Source organism: Bicyclus anynana, chromosome 3 (genome assembly GCF_947172395.1).
Source record: "Bicyclus anynana chromosome 3, ilBicAnyn1.1, whole genome shotgun sequence".
In the NCBI taxonomy this organism is placed as follows: Eukaryota; Metazoa; Arthropoda; class Insecta; order Lepidoptera; family Nymphalidae; genus Bicyclus; species Bicyclus anynana.
The window spans coordinates 17,024,556-17,035,672 of record NC_069085.1 but is presented as its reverse complement, the minus strand read 5'-3'; the positions used below and the strand labels follow the sequence as shown (position 1 = coordinate 17,035,672).

The following is an 11,117-nucleotide window of genomic DNA, read 5'->3' as shown; positions in this document are numbered from 1 at the left end:
TAATTTAATTTATTTTATTGTTAAGTTCAAACTCAAACTCAAAATTAATTTATTTCAATTAGGCTTAGTTTACGAGCACTTTTGAAACGTCAGCTATAAATGAAATTAGATAATAGTGATAATAAATACTCGAAAACCTTAAATTAAAGTTACGAGGGTTTCAAATGCGCTTTGGTCCGAGAAGAGCCCACAACAAACGGCCAGATTTTTTATTTTTTTAGTTTATCACCATTTAACAATAGGTATATACTCGTAAGCAGTGGCGTGCAGTTCATAGAAGCAAAAATGCCCTGCCTACCCTTAGGAGTCATTACGCACCTTAATTGTTTTTTTTTTTTTTTTGAACAAATCGTACGTATAGTGCATACCCTAGTTGAATACCCTGCTCGTAAGTAGTAATATAAATTGCCACATCCATGGCAGACGAGTTCGCAGTGTCACAGCCGCAGGAGGGAGCGGTATAATCCTCCGCGAGACCGAGATGAATTTAATATTAATATTAATTCCGCACTCCCCATCACATTAATGTAACTTACTATTATTAAATTTAGCAAATCTTCTGGAAGGAGATTGAAAAGTTTGTTTTAATAACCAAAGACCTTGTCAACCTTGAACCTGCCAAGTTTACGGCGGAATGGCGCAACCTCAGACCAATTAAAAGGACCAGTATCTCACGCAAATTCATGAACAAAATTGTCTGTCATTTTCTGGGGAAAAGGAGCATAAATTTGGTATATCTTCACAGATTAATTAATAATATAGGTACAGATGGAGCGTACGGAACACGACGGTGTCGTAGCCGCTCCAAATACAAAATTCAAAAGTAATACATTCTCGAGTCTGTACGACACGATCCGTCGCATCAGTGATTTTCAATATTATTCAAGAAAAATGGCGTCTTGTGTTTTTAAATATTTTAAAAAATGTTCATAAAAAGTAAATAAATAAGATGGAGTATTTTTTCATTGGTCATTATATTAATTTACGTATACTTCTTTTTCCGATAGATTATAATATATTGAAAAATAACACGTCAAATTGTATTCAGTATTTTCAATTCACAATATGACGGTAGATTACAATATCACGAGATTATAAACTAACGTATTTTACAATTTAACGGTAACATATAAAATTAATAATTATATAAATTTAATGATAAAAAGAATAAACTCAAAAGAAATACATTCCTACTCTTATAGGAACAAACTTACTTATCATTGTTGAATCAAAAACTGAAAGCTCTGTTCTTGCGGTATTTGGAACGTTCTATCGCGGGGAATATTCATGAATATTCGCGTATATAATTTCTGAATAGTATGCCGTGATACTAGTCTTTGTTATGAGTCACTGTATGAATATGCATTATGAATATAATGATAGACTTTGCATATGCTTTGCTTTACACTTTGTTAGTGAATAAACGTCCTTGCGTATGGTATGTCACGCAAAATTTACACGTTGTCTTTTCAAGTTTTGTACTAATAAAGCAAGGGCGATGCTAAGGAGGGGATGAGAATGAGTTAAATATTAGTTGTAGGTTGAGAAATGTGCTATAAGAAGTTAGGCCTGGTCTTCTAATAGGCCTTTAAAATAGGCTGATAATATGATGAAAGAGCTTTACACTAACTGTGGCACTACGCAATTGCATTTCTACTGAATGGATAGTATTAGAAATACTGAACTATTGGCAAGTTCGTTGATGACACCTCTATGATATGCGGGCGACGGGAGGAAAGACTGCGCGGGTGTGAAATCGTGCGTGCGGGGAAGTGAGGTGCATGAGTCGTGGGTTTTTCATTTATCGCTACACGCCCCCCGGCCCGCGCGGATCATTTAGTGTGTTACGAACGAAGTTGCCAAGCAATAGAAATGTATGAGATGATGCAATCCGAGAACTCTTGAGTTAAGTCATTAAGTCATTGGTTGCCTGAAATTACAATCCAACCCATGGTAAATTTGGCATGATCGCAGCAGACTTGTCATGTCAGCAGAATGGAAATTTAGTTTTGCTTGTCATGCACACGGCGAGCTATACACCATCAGTTTTAGCAGCGCTGTCCGCGCTTCAACTCCGCTGCTGACTTGAGGGTGCTAGTGTGGGTATACCTGACAGTGTGAGGTTATTGTAAATAAAACATAAAAAATACTACGCACAAGCCTTTGTTAGTTTTTTGTAACATTCTAGTTGCACCTACATAAAATAAACACCAAAACTTAAAACAATTTGATAGTTTTATTTTCATGCATTTTTCATGACAGAAAATGTGTTTTTGCGTGCTATCTTTGATATCCAATTCGTTTTATAAATCCCCAGATCATGCAAAATACAAATCCGATACCGATGAAAAACAATTTCCCACCAAGCAAGCGATCCTTCGGGAAATTTCTGCGCACTATTTATTTAAATAAAACTCGCATGAAAATACGCACCTTCTCAAGAAACTACCAAGTGCCGCTTAAGAGTACGCTAGCCCATAGCCGGTTATAACGCTTTATTATAGCTTTTACCTTATTGCTGGTTTATTGCGGTAAAAATATTAAAGATTTTATTTTTGATGAGCGTATTCGATTTCGTATTCTTCACGCCCTATTTGTGCGTTAACAGACGCAAAAAAAAATTTTTTGCGTCTGTAAATGTCTTTAAAACACAGAATTTAATAAAATATCCAATTGAATCAAGGTACAGTTCGTCCTCTATAGCATGGTGCGGGTGACAGTTCGTTACACTTTTTTTTTATATATATTCTCAATCTCACCTGATGGTAAGTGATGATGCAGTCAGTCTAAGATGGAAGCGGGCTAATTTGTTAGGAGGAGGATGAAAATCCACACCCCTTTCGGTTTCTACACGGCATCGTATCGGAACGCTAAATCGCTTGGCGGTACGTCTTAGCCGGTAAGGTGGTAACTAGCCACAGCCGAAGCCTCCCACCAGCCAGACCTGGACAAATTAAGAAAATCTCAATCTGCCCAGCCGGGGATCGAACCCAGGACCTCCGTCTTGTATATCCACCGCGCATACCACTGCGCCACGGAGGCCGTCACTCTTGAAAGTTTGTCGCGATTCACGATATTAGTATGTATTATTATGAACGTCACAAGGTGACTGTCACCCCCACCATGCTACAGCGCACATAGTATAAATATAACTATTTTGAGTAAGTAAAAAGTACACTAATATTGACATGACTAGTTTTTTTTCCAAGTAATGCGATTTTAAATATTGGATAGAAGCAGGCGTTACTTTGCGGAAGTTCATCATGATTATATAATGATTTATTTATTTTGCTATCATCCGCGAAAAGTCGACGAACCCATGCGACAACGTCACCCAGGTCCGACAAAATACTCTCTACGTACGTTTCACCCCGAAACCGGAGCATCCTCAGGAGATGTTGACTTTACAACGTGCAATTGCAAAGTCACTTGACTACGTACGTAGAGAGTATTTTGTCGGACCTGGGTGACGTTGTCGCATGGGTTCGTCGACTTTTCGCGGATGATAGCAAAATAAATAAATCATTATATAATAATGCGATTTTGTTAGTTTATTAAATGTCTAAGCGTGAAAAATGTAGCCTTAATATTGTCCCTATGGATCACCGAGTCAGTGATTATTGAATATTGGAAAGATTTTGGGTCTAAGATACAAATTAAATGTTTTATCAACTCAGGCAAGTTTTGGAATTGAGGACACGAATATACCCATTTGAAACTAGCTGACACGCTACGGTTTCACCCGATTAGTTCCCGTTCCCGTAGGAATACGGGGATAAAATATATATATCTTGTTTCTTGTTGTACTTGTAGATAACAAACAAAATACCACTTTGTCATATTAGTTCAGATATCTTGGCAAAAACAAAGTTATGTAATAAAAAAAACCACACAATTCATGAATCTTCCACACATTCCAACTTTAGTCACTTTAAGAGCACAGTAGAAGGCAGAGGTCTCTTCTCCTTTCTCCTCTATGTAAAAGTTGGGTTTTATTTAGTTCCACCATACCGATGCGGGCTTGTGGGCCTTTCACTTATGGCACAGTAAAGATATACAAGCAGTATAGTAACTCGGCCGTATTTTTGAAATAAATACCTACGGCCGCGCAGTATGTAAACATGTCATAGGGCTGCCCGCCTGCAGCATTTTAATTACATTTGCTAACTTTGTGGTTCCATTTATTTTTGGGATTGTAAATAAACTTTTTTTATATAAACAAATAAAATACTTTATAAATCGTAGTAAAATGGGAAGTGATCAATAAAAATGCGTGTTTTTTGATTGGTTGATTTAATTAAGGCTGATACTACGTCAATGACCTTGAAGGATTGGTCGTATTCTTAAACATATTTATTTCGTTGATGCCATCTAGGTATTACCTCCACACTATGTGAACAAATAAAAAAAAGATAAAGCTAAAAAATATAGACTCCCAGAAGTTTTTCATTCTACAACATTTTTTCTGTACAAGTATTAGTAGTAGTACTTATAATAAATAATGATTTAATATTATATTATCGTTTTCGTCATATACCTAATTACACAATTTTATTATTTAAGCATTTATTTATATTTATTTTTAATTTTCAATTATGCTTTTAGAATACAAAATGTATAAAAATATCTAGCCCACCGGTTGCAAAGCTTTTAATGCCCAAGCAACAAGGTGGTTTCGATTCCAACAGCGAAAATGCAAAATATGGTAAAAACAGCAGTTTTTAAATTATTAATCTTTACTCTGCTATTACACCGTGCGTTCGTCACCGCGGCATCATCACCCCACGATCACCCCACGTTCGAGGTGCGTAGGTATAGCTCGCGTTTCGACCTCTAGTATGAAGTCCAACTACTGGTTTTACTGTGCTTATGGTGATAAGTTGATAGCCTTTTGACTATATAACCATCTGCATGATCATGACAGTGACCGGCGAATTAACTTACTCTACAAGAACAAGTAAACAACTCACATCTTCACTGCTACGGATTTTTTTGTACGAAGAAAATCCCAACAGTCAAGACCTCATCCGAAACTGCAAAGGCTTAATACCAGACCATCGAGGCAATTAATTAAAGCCTTATACTATGACATTAATATTATTTCCCATTGAAATTCTCTCATTACGCTTTCAGAGTTTCGTAGAGTTTCCGTTAAGTGGCAATTAAGAGTAAGTTTAAAAGATTTACCATTACAATTTGGAAACGCATGCACCATTAAGACTTCAAAGAGCCAATTCCGTGGATTTATTGCTACGGAGTCCTTAATCGTGGTCCCGTGAGGTGCATTGAGATGACGACATCTTTCCTACAGTTTCAATATTGTATTCTGATAGCTTTAATTTTAACGAAACCATTAACCTGGACTGAATTTAACGTCTAAAGGACAATGATTCGATATCTGCCTGTCCTTACGTTGAAGGGAAAGTGGTTTTTTTTACTTTATCCTTACAAAAATACAGCTTTTTTTTAATAAGAATATTTGCCTTGTCTCTTATATTATGACCAATATTCTCATTCCTCTCCAATTAATCCGAAAAGACTGTGTCAGGTGTAAATGAAATTAATTTTTAACATGTAGGATTAGGTACGACAACAGTCCATCGGGCGGGGATTGAACCAACACTACTGGGTGATGAGTCAGCTTCAGGCCTAAAATAATAAATAATGAACAAATTGTTCTCTGTAAATAAAATAAGTTTGAGCTTCGCTAATATCGATATCGATATCGATAATCGCTCTTGTGGATACTCTAGCAATAGAAGATGTTTAATATGATAAATCATATCCCGTCGCCAGTCACTTGACTTCGTGGAAAATTGCTAGAAAGACAGAAAAAAATGAGCTTTTCTTTGTATCTAGAGAAATACTTTTCACAGACCGACCTAGGGTCTGGAGCTGTGTGGCACGTCGATTCTCTTTCTACAATCGCTAACGCTTCGAAAATTAAAAAAAAATATATGGGAATGATATTCACTATCGACAGGTCAAGTGATCAAGTTGACGATTAGTGTGCCTAGTAGCAGACTGTGACTATCGCGTAACCTTAAACGCGAATTTCTAAGGAACTGAAACAGCGCCATCTAGTGGCACTACTGCACAACTGTTTCAATTCCTTGGAAATTCGCGTTTACGGTTACGCGATAGTCACAGTATGAAAACATTGAAAACTGCCACTAGGCACACTGATCTGTCATCCCCGTACACTTTGTTAGTTTTCAGAGCGTTAGCGTTTGTAGAAAAAGAATCTACTTGCCAAATGGCTAAATTGAGGAACTCCTATAATTTGAAACCACATAGGCTACCAGGCTACTGCTATGACTTTAAAAGGATGAGTCTACTCCAATACATCTATACTAATATTATAAAGCTGAAGAGTTTGTTTGTTTGTTTGATTGAACGCGCTAATCTCAGGAACTTCTGGTCCGATTTGAAAAATTCTTTCAGTGTTAGATAGCCCATTTATCGAGGAAGGCTATAGGCTATATATTATCCCCGTATTCATACGGGAACGGGAACCACGCGGGTGAAACCGCGCGGCGTCACAATATATTTACCTACACCCATGTAGTATAATTATTATTTATACCCACTCAAGTTATTATTCGTATGGCCCTATTAAAAGACAATAACTTGAAAAGGCGAATGTCGTAAAAGTAGCACGCGTATAAAATGAAACTTTATAGCTTTGCATTTCTATTGCTACAAGTTATGTACTATGTAATAACTTGAGTGACTATATCAGGGTGATAGGGAGTATTTCCCATAATTCTAGGGCTATAATCTTTAACAAAAATTATTTTAAAATGTTCAAGGAACATGTTTTAAAATGAATAACATCGGAGTAAATAATATTTCTTTTGTAAATAGATCTTATAAGCATCCTTATAATAATGGCTTATAATTTAGGCTGGTTGAGCTGGTTGCAACGCGGCACGATCCAAACAGCGAAGCAGCGGTGCGGCGCGCAGCTGCTCGCATCGCGCGCTGGGAGAAGGGTTGAGTGGTAGAGAAAAATCCACACCCCTTTCGGTTTCTACACGACATCGTACCGGAACGCTAATTGGCTTGGCGGTACGCCTTTATCGGTAGGGTGTGTTGCCGACACAGCACCTGTAACGTAATAAATTATAATATGCAATAAATTAGCTTAGGATAAAAACAAATAAGTATAAAAATAGTTAATATAAATTAAATAATAATGTACTTACCATTGCGTATAAACCTGTTGTACTCGTATGTATATGTTTTTATGCATTAAACGGAACACATTTTAAGGCGACGCCAGCGCCGTGCAGCGACTTTTTTGTATCGTCCAGTTCGTCTCTCAACGTAACGCCGGCTGTTGTCTTACTGTGTAATTCCAAAGTTCAAACAAGTATTTTCCTTTTACCAAACCTTCAAATCACACGCTAAGGCACCCCTAGGCTTGCTCCATCACCAACAGGGTGGTTATTAGCTGCGGCCGAAGCCTACTACCAGACCAGACCTAAATCAAATAAATGAGTCAACTGACCCGTGCTGGGGATCGAACCCAGGTCATCTATGTTGAGAACCACAGGCTATAGCACTGCCAACTGCATCATCCAAGTCCAAAAAATAAACTTTGTCTGAGTTTGTTGTAAGCTCTTCTCGGACCAAGGCGCTTTGGAGAACCCTCGTAATTTTAATTTTAAGTTTTCGACTTTACTTACCACCATTAAATCATGACTGAAAGTACTTGTAAAGTAAGTATAACTGAAAAAATGTATTTTGAATTATTTTAAATTTAGATGAACATAAAAAAACAATTTCACAGTTAAATACACGTAGACAAAGAAAATTAAGAATAGCATTCATTTCAAAACAAATTCAACCTGAATGGGTTAACTTCCTCTGAAGCTGGGATTGTTTGAAACGAAATTTTCCCACTTCCAGTTGTTCCACATATCACGACCACCAACAGGTGTTACGTTATTATATTAATTCGAGGTATTCAAAACTTTATTATCTGTGATGTAAGGTTCATTTTCATTTAGCTGTTAGGTTTAATGTAGTTGACAGATAGTTTTATTCCGCGTCTAGTTGTTAAAGTAATGTACTGGTGTTTATAGAAAGTGAGCCTGTGGTAGCCACACTTACCTCATTTTAGGAAGGTTGAATGTTTATAAGCATAATATGCTCCTGTCTTAGGAAATGTTATTCCAATTTTATCATCACATCACCCGATGGCCTTTTAGATTTACTCTGAGCCATCTTCCTTTTTCTTTATTCTCATACTAGCTGACGCCGCGCGGTTACACCCGCGTGGTTCCCGTTCCCGTAGAAATACGGGGATAATATATATAGCCTATAGCCTTCCTCAATAGACATAGTATTTAACACTGAAAGAATTTTTCAAATTGGACCAGTAGTTCCTGAGATTAATTAATATTAGATTATTTCGAGGAAAATATAAAAAAATGCGCATTGTAGTTGGACGGTTAAGGGTTCCCTTTCTCTTATTCCATTCCCCTGAAAACTATGCTAAATTCCAAAGCCACCATGCACCGTACTCCATAATGGCTACCATAGAAATGTTGTGGTTCTAAGCTTCAAATTCTTTTTTATAAAGAGGCATAAGGCTTGGCCCTGGGGTAAGTAAGTAGTACCTAAGCTTAATTTTATTATGTTGCTTTAGTTGCAAAAAACGTAAAACAATTTGAACTTCTGATAAATAAAGTAAGTTAATTATGACAAAGATGCATTGGAAGCCATTGGCTTACATCTTCACAGAAATCAAATTATTTATTTTATATAATTAAATGTTCTAAAGAACGATGATTATAAAAGAGCGGCTCTTCTCAGTAGAACCTACCTTCCAAACCGGTGGTAGTCTCTACAAATAGTTAACCAGCTAGCCTATTCACTATTTTGGTCTTTATTATCATCAACCTATTAATCATCATCATCATTATCAACCCATAATCGGCCCACTGCTGAGCTCGAGTCTCCTCTCAGAATGAGTGGGGTTAGGCTAATAGTCCACCACACTGGCCCAATGCGGATTGCCAGACTTCACACATGCAGAGAAGTAAGAACATTCTCTGGTGTGCAGGTTTCCTCACGATGTTTTCCTTCACCATTTGAGACACGTGATATTTACGTAAGTTGGAGATAATTCCGGACCGGATTCGAACCTACGCTCTCCAGGATCGGAGGCAGAGGTCATATCCACTGGGCTATCACGGCTTAATCTATTAAAATAAACATCATATCAATTGACAAAATGTCATTTACCTACTTAGCACTTAGCTTTTATCCTTTTTATTTTAAACTGAGCCCATTCGAAATAAATATACTAATATTATAAAGCTGAAGAGTTTGTTTGATTGAACGCGCTAATCTCAGGAACAACTGGCCTGATTTGAAAAAAATATTCAGTGTTAGATAGCCCATTTATCGAGGAAGGCTATAGGCTGTTATGGGTTAAGTTAATAAATAACAGAAGCTAGTCCAATTTACAATGAGTTTATTTTACAACTACAACTATACAGATACAATTACTTCAATAATACTACTGCTAACTACTTTACTAAAACTAACTACTTGACTACTTAAAACTATGGTTGGACGCCAGGAGAGTTTTGTGGGGTTGTTGTTAATGTTCACAGGCACCCTGCCAGGCCTAATAGTGTTAGCTCATTAGAGCAGACCCTCAGGGATCCGTTTGGAGGATACCTCGTACCGAGAAGGCGTTGCATTAGGCTACCGACAATAGAACAAAGCATGAATGACAAAATAATATCGAACCTATCGTAGATCTTGCGCATGACTTAACCTACTACTCACCCCGCTAAGCACGATGACAAAACACACCAAAACTAATGAATTTCAAATCACTGAATTGTTCTGCAATTACTCAATCAAAACTAAAAGTAACGTGCTAATTATTTATTGCACTACAAAATGTCAGTACTGTGACACGGAAGCCACCGTGGGTTTCACAGACGACCGTCGCTCCACAGCACCACACCAATATGGCCGAAACAAATTGAATTGCCTTTTGATATACGAGTATTAAATTAGCTGCTTTAATATCACATCAAAATGTCTACTGCTCTCAAATCGATAGGAACAATTTAAAAAAGTACAAATGTGTTATACCAGAAGTGAGGTTTGAACCCGCGGTCGCGATTCCATAGACGCAAGCATTCACGCCGCTGCGCTGTCCGGTCATTACTTAATATTGTGAAAATGTGCAAGGTACTAGTACAATGTACGTCCTCGTTACGAGATAGAATCACGCGCAGTTTAAAGTACTTATTCATAATAAGGCTATATATTATTCCCGTATTCCTACGGGAACGGGAACCACGCGCGTGAAACCGCGCGGCGTCAGCTAGTTTGGAATATATAATGATTTATTTATTTTGCTATCATCCGTTTCAAAGTCTTTGCAATTGCACGTTGTAGAGTCAACATCTCCTGAGGATGCTCCGGTTTCGGGGTGAAACGTACGTAGAGAGTATTTTGTCGGACCTGGGTGACGTTGTCGCATGGGTTCGTCGACTTTTCGCGGATGATAGCAAAATAAATAACTCATTATATAATCATGATGAACTTCCGCAAAGTAACGCCTGCTTCTATCCAATAGTTTGGAATAAACGAATTTTGATTTTGAACACTTACAAAGTTGTTCATTACCTAAACATGGGAATTTCAATAGTTAGTTGGCATTAATAGTGCAAGTTCGTAGCTGTATTCTGGTCACGCGACAATAAGCGACCCTACATATAAATGGCTCTCATTTACAACAAGCCGGGGTTGGGTGTTGGGACCAGAACGCTCTTAAATTGAGAATGGCCCTACAATTGGGAAAGGACTTCAAACAGTTAATTTTACCTATTTTTTAGGATTACGAGTTGTGTTTACTTTAGCTGCAATTTACTTTGTTTGGAATTTGGTGTATTTTTTTGTATGAAGACTAGGCACACAGGATTAGTATAGTAGTAATTTCGAACAAAGGTTATTTTATTTACATACTTATTCACAATATATATTTATTTATTCATAATATATTTTGTCAGGACAAATTAATTAACAATTCAAACTGTATCCAAAATAAGACACTAGAATGGAAGAGAAATTTTATTATGACC

The 11,117-nt window shown here is 37.1% G+C and overlaps 1 long non-coding RNA gene across 1 annotated transcript; it reads right to left on the bottom strand.

The window, feature by feature from the left end:
• Positions 1-9,470: 9,470 nt before the first annotated feature.
• Positions 9,471-10,284, bottom strand: LOC128199867 (uncharacterized). Its single transcript, XR_008252391.1, has 2 exons — positions 9,808-10,284; positions 9,471-9,723 (listed from the first exon to the last, which is right to left on the bottom strand). It is a non-coding gene; the product is annotated as an uncharacterized LOC128199867 (long non-coding RNA).
• Positions 10,285-11,117: the final 833 nt, after the last annotated feature.